General features: G+C 40.5%; 1 protein-coding gene across 5 annotated transcripts in view; it reads right to left on the bottom strand.

Annotated features, from left to right (window-relative positions):
- LOC150046401 (uncharacterized) overlaps positions 1–13247 on the bottom strand; it is a 172041-nt gene that overhangs the window by 37927 nt on the left and 120867 nt on the right. For 4 of the 5 annotated variants that reach the window (XR_016539679.1, XR_016539675.1, XR_016539678.1 and 1 more), the window contains exon 4: positions 7177–7350. The exons of the other annotated variant lie outside the window; for it this stretch is intronic. The gene's annotated coding sequence lies outside the window, so the exon portion shown is untranslated. The remainder of the gene's footprint in view (positions 1–7176; positions 7351–13247) is intronic. 5 annotated transcript variants of the gene reach the window in all.

The following is a 13247-nucleotide window of genomic DNA, read 5'->3' on the forward strand; positions in this document are numbered from 1 at the left end:
CTGGGAGAGCATCTCTGGAGGAGATTAACATTTGACCAGGTAGCCTGAGTAACTCAGATTGTCCTTTGCCACATGGCTGGGCCTCATCCAATCAAGATAAAGACCCAGATAGAACAAAGGCTGAGAAGCAGGTAAAGACCAAAATAGAACAAAAAATGGTTGAGAACAAGTAACTTTCTGCCTAAATTCCTGACCTGGAATGTTGATCTTTTCCACCTTTAGACTCCAAATTAAAATTTAGCTCTTCTTGAATCTTGAGCCATGGGCTTTTAGTAGCTGAAAAGTCCCCCAGAGACTTGTGAGGAAGAATCTGGTAACTTTAGTTTTGGTTTTGTTTCTTGTCTGACAAGTTTCTTTTTTTGTTCATCTAGTGCTGTTCAAAGGTGTTTTTGTTTTATTTTATTTTATTTTTTTTTTTAGAAACTACTAGTCCTCTGAGACTTCGTTAGAAAGGAAGATGGGTGTGAGGGAAGGAAGCTGACAGAGGTTAACCACATCCTTTTGGAGAATAGCAATGCACAGCAGAGATTCAGACTGAAGTCTGTCAGTGGAAACATATTGGACAGAAGCCAACACTGTGTTATGAATATTTGTACTTTCTTCCCCCATCAGCCTATGTGGCAATTGTACCCTAGGAAGTGAAGGCATTAAGAAGGTGGGGTCCTTGGAAGGAGATCAGGTCATAAAAACAGAGCCTCATAAATGAGATTAGTGTTCTTATTAAAGAACCTCAAAGGAGACCACCTACCCCTCTCACTGCACCAGATCAGAATGAGAAGACATTGGCCTATGAGGGATCAAGCCATACCAGACACTGAATCTGCCTACATTTGACTTCCATCTTGGATCTCCTAGCCTCCAGAATGGTAAAAAAAAAATAAAAATTTCTGTAGTCCATAAGCCATCCAGTCTATCATATTTTAACAACTCAAATAAGACATCCAGAATTTTCTATTTATATTTTACTTCTCCAACAAAATCGAAAAACAGATAACATTTATTCTCCTACTGGTAAGTATAGCCATAGGTAGGCTATTTAAATTGTGTGAAATAAACTGGGTGCCAGTAATCCTAGGTACTCAGAAGGCTGACATCTGAGGATCATGGTTCAATGCTAGCCAGAGGAGAAAAGTCTGTAAAACTTTTATCTCCAATTAAACACCAAAAAGCCCGTGGCTCAGGTGCTAGCTTCAAGTGGGTGTGGGGGGACAGCACCTAGCCCCAAGATAAGCACCCCAAAAATCAAATCAGGATTATGAAGTCTCTACTTAATCACACAGCATAGGTTTGATATATTGCTGTATTTTCCTTGCTAACAATTTGACTTAAATTTTTGCATTGAAAATCCTGAGACAAGTCTGTAGTTTTTTTTTTTGGAATGTTTATCAGGTTTTGGTATTCAAATTGTGTTGGAATCATAGGATGAATTGAAGCCTTTTCCAATTTATTATTATGCATTATAACATTTTGAATTAGAGAAGAAATATCTATAGAGATGAGACAAAATTCAAGCTGTGATGTTTTTTAGTTCTGGTTCTTTTAAAATGATTTCTTTTAAATGATATTTTTCTTTTTTACTGTGTAATCTATGATAACTTTCTGTTTTATGAATCAATTTTCTTTTATGAATTAAAAAATAGTTTTATAATTTACTGTTTCAAGATTTTCATCAGTTTTGCCTTTAAATAAATAAAATTACATATGATGTTGCCTGTTCTGTCTGGGATCTTTCATTTAGTAGTATTTCTCAGGTTCATCCATGTTGTTACCTATATCAATGTGTTTCTTTAAATGGCTGAATTCTATTACTGTCCTTTATAGAATGTTTTGGGGTCAATTAGTATAAATGTTCCCATTTTGTTTCTTTTGGAAATGTGTCAGCTATTCTAGATCCTCAATTTCTCTATGTAAATCTTGGAATTAGCTTCTACCCAAAATACTTCCTGGTGCTTTCACTGGGACATTGTTGATTAAAAGACCAATTTGGGGAGAACCAAGACCTTAACAATATTCAATTTTCCAGTCTATGAATTCACTCTAGCTCTCAATGCAATATTTTTTTCATTTCTCTCATTAGTGTGTGGTGTTTGTATCATGCAAGTTTCATACTTCCTTTAACAGTATTGTTCCTGTTTTAGTTTTCATGGTATCATAAATACTATTGTTTTTTTAAAGAATTTATTAATGTTGATTTTTACATCATATTTTAAATGACAAGTTTAACAAACAAGTGTTCAAGGAGGGTATACTATTGTTTTTTATTTTATCATTTTAGCTTCCATTTGTTCACTAGTAATACATAAAAATACAGATATATATTGATTTTCAAAAAAGTAACTGCATCCAGTGGCTTTACTAAACTTGCCAATCAGTTCAAGTAGTTTTTAAAATTAGCATTCCAGTGTTTTCCCTCCCTCTCTCGCTTCCTCCGTCCTTCCTTCCTCCTTGCCTCCTTTTCGCTTTCTTTCTTTTTATTTGATGATGTTCCTGGGATTTGAACTCAGGCCAAGGTGCTGTCCCTGAACTTCTTTGCTCAAGGTTAGTACTTTAGCTCTTTGAGCCACAGCTCCACTTTCAGCTTTTCTAGTAGTTAATTGGACATAAAAATCTTACAGGCTATCCTGCCAGGGCTGGCTTTGAACCAGGACCCTCAGATCTCAGCCTCCTGAGTCGCTAGGATGATAGGCATGAGCTACCCTGGAGCCTGGCATAAATCCCTTATCTTAGGTTCTGCAGGAAACACTTTGAAAAATACTGCTGGTTCTAACTAATCCTGTAATCTCTTTCTCACTTTCAATCTGAGAATAATACTCATCTAGGGTTAGAGCTAGCTTATGGCAACCAAAACGCTCTGAGCAATGGAATGTGCTTAGAATTCTGAAGAGAATTCAGACTCTTTGGTGCTTTGCCCTGATTTATTACCTAAGTATTTAAGAAGTTTTACATGTGTGTGCATGTGTGTGTTATGAGAGTTCATTTCAACAGGAAACACTATGCTATGTGCATCTGTGCTTTGTTTGATGGTCAGGATTATGAGATAAAATGAATATTATTTGTCTTTTCAGAGAAAAATAACTTTTTAGCGATTGATTGTGTACAATTTGGCCAGCAACAAAATAAACAATATGGCAGATGTTAGCATGAGACAGATCATATTGTGACTGACCATATGAAAGATGTCTGATTATTGGTAGAATTATTCCGCGATATCAAGTTGTAGCTTTTAAAGGAAGGCCAGCTCCAAATTGTCTGCCTCTATAATTAAAAGCATAAATGTTTCAGGTTGAATACATCCTATTAGTATGATTTTTTTTTAAAAAAAGAAACACAAAAATTTAATTTATTCACATTCGATATGGTCTGTAAATGCCACCATTATATGCCTTCCACTGGCCTTTGATTAGCTATGGATTAATAAAACTTTTATACCTCCTTTGTCAGCCTCATTGTGAACTCTGTTTTTGCATACTCTTACTATTAAATAAATGAATTAGTGTCCAGAAATGTGTCATGCATATTACCTAGCAGCAGGAAGCATAATACAGTGGTCAGCTCCCCGGGAGCTCTATAAATCCTAATATGCTCAGTAACCTGCTCACGTGGACCTATTAAAAGCAGGATGATTTACTGGAGTGGTATTTGTGCTTAACAATGGAATTTTAGTTAATTCAAAACAAGGTAAATCATCTCCAATTACACTATTTGAATATTCACAATGGCTTTACAAGAACATGTAACTGTTAACTCAGGCCCTAAAATATAGTTTAAAAAAAAAGAATCTTACTGAGTTACTTGCCCAGAATAATGTTCAGGTAGTTGTTTTTTGTTTTGTTTTGTTTTTGGTTGGTTCTCTTCGAAATAGCCCAATCCAGAAAAGGACAATGTTTATCAGGCCCACTGAGCTAACTCTGCCAAAGCAGTTGAGGACATGCACGATATGGAAGCTGTTGTCTGCTGGAATGTTCAGGTGAGTGCAGTAATCACAGGAGCCTGGCTGCCAGGGTGGTAAGGTGATGTTGTTCCTAGAGGCGGCTGGGGTTTTTTTTTTCCTTCTTCTTGTTGGCTGCTATTATCAAAGTCATTTCAGATCCATGTCAGTAGCTTCTTGATATTGCAACTACTGCTGTGTCCCTGTGGGTACGGCGCAGACCAGAGAGCATCCTCTGGTTTGAAACAGGCTCTTTTATGCTCCAGGTCTCCAAGGGGCCTTTCCAGGAGATAATGATGACGAGCTGTCCCAGCCACAGTGATTGTTTTCAGCCGTGTGAGGTCCTGGCACACTGTCAGAATTCCACACAAAACCTCATCTGAACACAGGGACCCTCTCTCACCCCCCTCTTCATCTTCCCCCTGCCTCAAGTCTTTCTGGCTAGGTGAAGTAGGAACAGAATTAATGGGGAACAGAGTAAACTTTATGGAAGGAACTCATTCCATCTGTTATGGATTGGCCATTTAGGGACAGTGCACAACTTTCTTGGCCTTCGACACATTCTACAATTGGGTTGGCCACTTTTATTTTAGTTGCAAGCAAAATCTGGGGAGTGTGCCATTGGGTATGTTTTGTTTTGCAGTTTGCCCATCATAAAAGAGTACTTTGCATGAAATTAGGTTTTCTGCAATGTATCCCTCCATTTTAATCAATGACAAATAGGGTTCGAGGCATCATTACCAGAACTTTAGGTTGAACTGGGTGTTGGTGGCTCACATCTATAATCCTAGCTACTGACAAGGCTGACATCCAGAGGATCATGATTTGAAGCTAGCCTGGGTAAAAGTCTATTTCACTCCATCTCCAAAATACTCAGCAAAAACCTAGGCTGGAGACATGTTCAAGTGGTAAAGCAGTAGTCTAGCAAGCAAGCTGAGCAAGAACAAGACCCTGAGTTCAATCCCCAGGACTGACAAATAATAAACAAACAAACAAACAAACAAACAAACAGAAAAGCCCCATATCATGTTGCATCTTATAAAGTGAGTTACTAGGTCTCTGGAACCCATCTGGGAGATATGTTTTTGAATAATAATATGTTGCTCTATGTTATGTCATGTGGATTAAAAGAAATACTCACAGGTAAATGCTACTATTTTCCTGACTATAAGACATATGTGAATTACACTGAGTAAATATATCCTTTTTTTTGTCTGTCATCGGGCTTGAACTCAGGGTCTAGGTGCTGTCCCTAACCTATGTTTGCTTAAGGGCAGTGCTACCACTTTGAACCACAGCTCTATTTCAGGTTTCCTGGTGGTTAATTGGAGATGAGTCTCATGGACTTTCCTGCCTGAGATGGCTTTGAACCACGATCCTCAGATCTCAGCCTCCTGAGTAGCTAAAATTACAAGTACGATCCACTGGCACCCGGCTTCTTCATTTTTCTTAAGAGGTGTGTCGTACTCTGTAGTATGGATGGATCTCTATGGCTAAACCACCTTCCTACAGGTGGCTACTTTGGTAGCCACTCTTCTATTTGTTCTTAGTGTTATACAGGAAAGGTTCAGTTCTTTGTGCACATGGACAAATGTACTTATAAGACATTCTTATACCTATACAAGAAACTTCTAGAAATAGAAATAGGTCAGATTATTATAGAAAGTGTCCAAATGTCCTTGAGAGAGATTGCACTAATTGCTGATCCTATTAAAACACTGGTTTCCCTATACTCTAGCTAATTTAATCTATTTACTTATGGTATTGGGGGGTGGATTTAGAGCCTTCTCTTGCTAAGCAGGTGCTTTACTGCCTAGCCTTTTTTTAAGCTGGTTATTTCCTGCCTCAGCATGCTTGGATCGAGATCTGCCTATTTTAGGCTCCCTGTGATAGCTGGGTAGATCAGAGATGTACTAATCCTTATCCTTCCATTAAGATGAAGACTAGTGGACTTTTCTTCCTGCACTGGTCTCAATCCTATTTATGTCAGATTTACAAGTAACTAAGATTACAAGCATGCACCTATCAATTTTTTTAAAGAAAAACATGATCTAAACAAGTTTCCGCTTAAGCCCCCTTTACACATTTTTATTATCATCAAGTATAAGGAGGTTTCATTCTGATATGTCCACATATGAATATGACATGTCACTGTCAGACTCACCTCCCCCATCACTCTCCCTCATCAGTCAATCCTTCTTCCTTTCCCACACCCATCTCAACCAGCCTCACTGCTCCATTTCCACATGTATGCATAAAATACTTTGAGCATATTCACTCTCCTTCATCCTCCCCTGTCCCACTAGTGCCCACACTGTAGATAAAATGCATTTTACATTGCTTTCATTAATTTTCTCTAACTGCCTGTTAATTGTTCAAAGTGGTTTCACCTTGGTATTTGACACGTGTATATATTGTATGTTAATCACATTCACCCCCTCACTTACTCCCAATCCCCCCATCCCAACACTCTATTATTCAACAGCTTTCAGTGAGTTTTGTTTTGCCATCTGCATTCACAGATGCAATAGATTTCCATACTGTTCACTCTCTAGCACTCTCTTTTCTCCCTATGTGCTTCTCTTCAGCTTCACAATTACAAACATGTCATATATGTGTATACATATGTGTGTATATGCATATACACATGTATATATGTATGTATATGCCTACATACGTAGGCATCGATATAGAAGGATGTTTAATGATATGTTTATTTCTTTTTCTAGTTTCAGCAACCCCAGATGAGAGAAAACATGTGACCTTTGTCTTTATGAACCAGGCTTAAAACTGCTTAACATGTTGGTCCCTAGCTCCATATCCTTCCCTGCAAAGGATATCATTTACTTCTTCATGACTGAATAAAACTCCACTGTGTATATTTGCCACGTTTTCTTGATCCACTCATCAGCTACAGGGCGTCTGGGATATTTCCACAGCTTAGCTATTGTGACTAATGATCACAGGTATGCAAGTACCTCTTTTGCTTCCTGACTTACATTCCTTCTATTATCTGCCCAAGAGTGGTAAACCACTGGATCATACAGAAGATCTATTTTTAGATTTTCAAGAAACCTTCATACTGATTTCTATAGTGGTTGCACTGGTTTATAGTCCCACTGACAGTGTAGTAGGGCGGCTTGTACCCTTCATCCTTACCAGCATTTGTTATTGTCTGATAGAATTTCTTTTAGGGACTTATTCCCTACACACACACCCCCCAACAATTATTATGCATAAGTGTTTACCTGATTGTTTCTTGTATATATCTCTTCATCAGGCAATAAGTTCCCTGAGGATGGAGATTACGTCTGGCTTGCTCATCATTTGCATCCTTAGGTGTACATGCGCAGCATATAATTGCCTTGTGGGTTGAATAAATGAGTGATTGAACTGGTATTTCCTTCCTTTATTGCTTCTTTCTGGTATTAAAGAAAAAATATTTATATAACCATAAGAAGCAGATGATAGAAGTTTTCAATAATAGCTTTTTTTTTAAAGCATTTTCTTCTCAGTGGATGCTGTTTATCTCTGAGACAGCATTGCCACCATATATGACTTCCAATCAACACATTCCCTTGTGGAAGCTCCTATTTGGCCATCTGTGTGGCTCTGATTCAGCCTTCATTTGCAGTCACCTCAAATGCCACCTTCCTGTGGCCACAGGGACTTCTCATTCTCTATTTTGAATGCCAGTGATACTGAAGGATCTTCCTGTTTAAACGGTGTGGGATGTTCCTAAAACTCAGGTCTTAAAATCCTATCTCAGAGCAATGATGTTGAGAAACAAAACAAACCAAAAAGAACACATGCCAGCTAACCCCAGACCATTTAGAAACAATGCACAGTTTAAAAAATAATACTTCTCAGGGCCGGGAGTTTGGACTAGTGGTAGAGTGCTTGCCTAGCATGCATGAAGACCCAGGTTTAATTCCTTGGCACCACATACTTAGAAAAACCTGAAGTGGTGCTAAGGCTCAAGTGGTAAAGCTCTAGCCTTGAGAAAAATCCAAGGACAGTGCTCAGGCCCTGAGCTTAAGCCCAGGACTGGCAAAAAAAATATAATACTTCTTTTAAAATTCGCATTATGTAATCCACCTAACAAATATTATGTAACCAGTACTAGGTGCTAAGAGCTGTATTCTGTAGTGACTCAAAAATAGAGCTCTTGTTCTCTTGAAGCCAGTGACCCAGTATTGGGGAAGGACTAAATAATTCTACAGTCTCCCTTGTTAATGTTGAACATGTCCCAGTACTTTTTGTGGAACTCAAACCAAGCACCTATCTTAGTACCTGCATTCTCAATGCTATTAGGCAAATTACCTACCTATAATTGATGTCATGCCTCTTGGACTGTCTGGTTTCATACCCAGTGTGGACCACAGACTTTCTGCACAGTGTCATAAGGGCAGACACTCCTTAACTACATAAAGGTACAACCCCACAGATGTGCATACCTTAGAGGATGGGAGGTTAGTACATGGAAAGAAACCTGCCCATCAGCGTGGGTCATGTATCCATGGTAAATTCCTGGCCTCCTATCTTAAGTGGTGTGATTATGATACTAGCCTTGTATGGTTTTTCTGAGCCTGCAATGGGAACGAACCCACTTGCCCATAGCAGAAACAACAGTAATATACCTACGTAGCTCTTCTTTCTAGTTTCTAGTTTCTTCATGCAAACAGTGCTCACTTTGCACCCAAATTCTTTCACTGGAATTTGTATTCAGAGGGGACCAATCTAAGACACCTAAATTCTTGGATGTCTTCACCTATAAGAAACTCACTGAAAATAAGTAAATTCATTGTAATTAACTGCTGACTCTCAGTCAAATTATTAAACTCTTGCAAAGTCCTGGTAAAACTAAATGTGGGTGATTGTGTGTGTTTGTGTGTGTGTGTGTGTGTGTGTGTGTGTGTGTGTGTGTATCGTCCCTACCATTAAGGAAAAAAATAGATTATCAACAGAACTGCTTTTCCTAAGACTGAGTTAATACAAGAAAATCTAGTGAATTGTCTCCATTATTTCTCCTCTCTAATCTATGTTTGACCTGGGTAGGCCTATGTGACTCAGGGAGTTCTACAGCTATCCAAGCTGGGCCAGATGTACAGTGTGAGGTAGACATCATGCTTATTCTGCTCTGAGTCTGGAGCCTCAATGATCCCAGTGACAGAACCTCAGTTCAAGCTAGCTTGCTGAGGTCTCTTCTTAGAGACCTCAGTCACAGTGATGTCAGGGTTTTATCTCCCTTTCCATTTCTCATACCTGGTGCTTTTGGATTGTACTCATTCTCTGTTGGAACTTTTCATATGAGAGGACAAAAAATGGCTCCCAACAGGTCTCAACTTACTTAGTCCCTTTATCAAATGATCCCAGAAATAAAGGAGGGGGGAGGAAGGAAGGAAGGGGGAAGGAAGGGAGGGAGGGAGGGAGGGAGGGAGGGAGAGAGAGAGAGACAGAGAGAGAGAGAGAGAGAGAGAGAGAGAGAGAGAGAGAGAGAGAGAGAGAGAGAGGGAGAGAGGGAGAGAGAGAGAGAGAGAGGGAGAGAGAGGGAGAGAGAGGGAGAGAGAGGGAGAGAGAGGGAGAGAGAGGTGATTCTCTAGGAGGATGTTGCCTCCTAGGATCTTTTTCTAGCATATAAAATACTTGCGCATATGTGTGCGTGCGTGTGCGTGTGCGTGTGTGTGTGTATGTGTGTGTGTGTGTGTGTGTGTGTTTATGGAGAACATCTGACATTGCTCCTATTGTGTGCTTGTCTCTGAAACAATCATGGTAGCTGAGAGAATAAAGGAACTCTGGCAAGGCAGAGTCTGGCCTATTACTGCTGCTAGGAAGAGTGAACTCCACCTTAATGAAGCAGGGGCTCTGGTACTAGAAGCAAAGCACAAAATATTCACACCATACTGGCCCAAGTATCTAAGTCCTGCAGCCTCTCTCCCTTGTAGCCATGCCTTCTGTCCCCGTCCAAAGTGACTCATGGTTGCAGCAACTGGATCAAGAAAAGCGTCTTTAGCAGGGTGGTTTCACTAGCAGCAAGATCTTCATTTTTTGGTACATTTACAAGAGTGGGAAATGTTCCTTTCCTTTCTGTTTCAGAGCTGAGACCAGGGCAGCTTCCGCAGCCCTGTTGGAACACGGGATGAGGAGCTCTATGTCGGTCCTCTGCCTCAAAACAATTGGTAAAAGCTCTCATGAAGGCTCTTCGCATGTAGTCTAAGCATCACATGGTGCAGCTGGGACACTTAAGAGCTTGTGACAACTAGATTGTTTGAACAAGCTGACTTCCTTACTGATGAAGAACATGGCAGTTGGGTGAGTTTGTTCAACTCCAGGAGGGGCAAGGCTAAGCCTTCTCTCATTGACCCTTGCTATACATTTTATCCAAACCCCAAGTAGCCCACGAGTGCCTGCAGCATCTGGCCCTCATTCATGTTCAGTCCAGAGCTCTTCTGTGATGTAAGGGCATCAGTCCCTATATTGGCCCCTTTCTGCCTTTGTACTCTGTAAATGTGGCCCCAGGCTATATGCGACTGCCCAGCCAGCTAGCCATCCTGGATATTAAAGAATCACTAAAGGAATCTGACAGATCCAACTTCTTTTTTTTTTCTTCCCCCATTTTCCTTCCCCCCTCCCTCCCTTAGCTTGTAATTAGCCATTTTTCCTCATAGGGTTGAAGGCTCCTTATTTGAAATTCATGGGTGAGTGGGTCCTTTGAGAGTTACTCTCAATTACAAATTGAAGACTAATTGTGCTGCGATGACTGTCTCTAAGACGCCTCTACTGGAATCGTTTCTTAAATTAACTCTTGCCTCTTAGTGAACACTAAGTCAAGGCTTTAAAATGAACTGTAATTTGTTGTGTGAGATGTAGCAATTGTTGAGCTGTGGAGTTTTACCCTGTTATTTTTTAATTTAGAAACTCCTTTTTATTTTCTTTTGAATTCCGAGTTACTTTGTGTGTGCCTGTGTGTGTGCGCGCGCGCGCGCGTGTGTGTGTGTGTGTGTGTGTGTGTGCGTGCATGCACACATGCATGCACAGATGCATGTGTGTGTGTGCCATTACTGGGGCTTAAACTCAGGGCCAGGGCACTGTCTCTTGTTTGTTTTCTTGTTGTTGTTATTGTTGTTGTTGTTGTTTTTTCAGTCAAGGCTAGTGCTCTACCTCTTGAGCCACAGCTTTACTTCCAGCTTTTTGGTGTTTAATTGGAAATAAAGTCCCCTGAACTTTCCTGCCTTGGCTGGAAACTGGAATCCTCAAATCTCAATCTCCTAAATAGCAAAGAGGCATGAACCACCAGTGACCAACTAGATTACTTTTAAAATCTAAAATTTGCTTAATGGAAATAGCACAGATTTTGCTTTTTCAGTAAGTATTTGTCACATAAAGTTAAAAATTTTCCCTTGGCCATCTTTTTTTTTTTTGCCAGTCCTGGGCTTGAGCTCAGGGCCTGGACTTTCTCAAGGTTAGAGCTATACCATTTGAGCCTCAGCACCACTTCTGGCTTTTTTCTATGTATGTGGTACCGAGGAATCGAACCCGGGTCTTTGTGCATGCTAGGCAAGCACTTTAACCACTAGGCCAAACTCCCAGCCCGGCCATCTTTTGTTAAGAGAAATAGTTTCTTTTTGTGTGTGTTGATACTGGGGTTTGAATTCAGGATCTTGCATTCTCACTTGGCCTTTTCCACTCAGGAATGATGTTCTACCACTTGTGTTATGCTTCCAGTTCCAGCTTTTTGCTGGCTAATTGGAGATAAGATTTTTGGTAATTTGCTTCAAATCATGATCACCAGATCTCAGCCAGCCACCAACACCCATCTTGAAAAAGGTTTTGAAAAACATAAACTAGCAGCCTCTCTAGTCACAGACACTTTTATATTGCCATGAGATATTTCTTTTCCAAGGTTGGATCACGAAAGAAAGGCCCTGATTTCTTGTGTTCTGTGTTTTATCCAGCCACTGACAGACAATGAGTTATGTCTTGCAGGTTGGGGCGGGGGGTGGGGTGTGGGGAGAGGAGTGGGATGATATAAAAAGGTGTGACATAAAGGTTGGGCCCTCAGAGAAGGAATGGCCCTGTAACTTGAAGCCATAACAGAATAAAAAGGAAATGTTGGAACAGACTTTTCTAGCAATATATGGCTATGTGATGTTTAAGGATAGAATGTTCTTTAGGTCTTTATCTACTGATGATGATGATGATATAAAAAGACATCAGTTGGCTTTCTCTCCAGTGGACAAGGGCTTAAGCCCATTTGATTTGGTGTTTCTATCACTGTGCCAAATCATAGGAACACTCAATCCTCTGGTTACAACCCAGAAAAGCACAATGGCTCTAGTCAGACCTAGAAGGCAATGATCATATGCCAAGGAGAGCCCAAAAGGAAATAAGCAAGAGACATAAATGGTAGAGACAGGAAACCCTCCAACTTCTCAAGTTCAGAATCAAGTCCCTACTTCAGAGATCTCCCTCTGCCTCCCTCTAGACTTTATTTCTTGCTGTCTCTCTGCCTGCCCCTTCCTCCTGTGTACTATCCTATATCCTACTACTGCAGAGCAATCTGGACTTAGCCTGCAACACCTTCATCTCTGTAGTATTTGGTGGGAAACATCACCCAGGCCCTCACCAATTCCAGGGGAAGGGTTTGTCTCTTAGCTAGTTTGCAGCCAGATAGATGTTGACTTCTTCTTCTTCCTCTTCTCCTCCTTCTCCTGCTCCTCCTCCTTCTCCTCCTCCTCCTCCTCCTCCTCCTCTTCCTCCATCCTCTCCCTGCCCCTCTCCCCCTCCCTCCTCCTCCTCCTCCCCTTCTTCTCCCTCTTCCTCTTCTCCTCCTCTCTCCTCCTCCTCCTCCCCCTCTTCCCCCTCTCCTCCTCCTCCTCCTCTTTCTCCTTCTTCCTGCTCCTCCAGCTAACAATCAAAAGTGTGGTTGTCTAAGGGCAAGATTCCTCCAGAGCTACTTTCCAAATGTGAAAATGTGATTTAAAAGAGTGCAAGAGCCACAAGTTGAAATTTTCTCAATAAGGACCAAGAAAGTCAACAAATCAGAAAAAGGCTGGATAAGTGGGACTGCATTAAACTGCAGAGCTTCTGTAAGGCAAAGGACATAGCTAGTAAATTAATTAGGAAGCCTACAGACTGGGAGAAGATCTTCACTAACCATACAATGGACAAAGGCCTCATATCTAAAATATATCAACAGCTCAAAAAATTGAATCAATCCAAAACTAATCTCCAAAGTAACAACCATCCCATTAAAACATGGGCCAAAGACTTAAAGAGAGTCTTCTCTGAAGAAGAAACAAAAATGGCCTATATTCAC

The sequence above is a fragment of the Megascapheus bottae genome, chromosome 25 (assembly GCF_031878675.1).
Source record: "Megascapheus bottae isolate mThoBot1 chromosome 25, mThoBot2.hap1, whole genome shotgun sequence".
Lineage (NCBI taxonomy): Eukaryota > Metazoa > Chordata > Mammalia > Rodentia > Geomyidae > Megascapheus > Megascapheus bottae.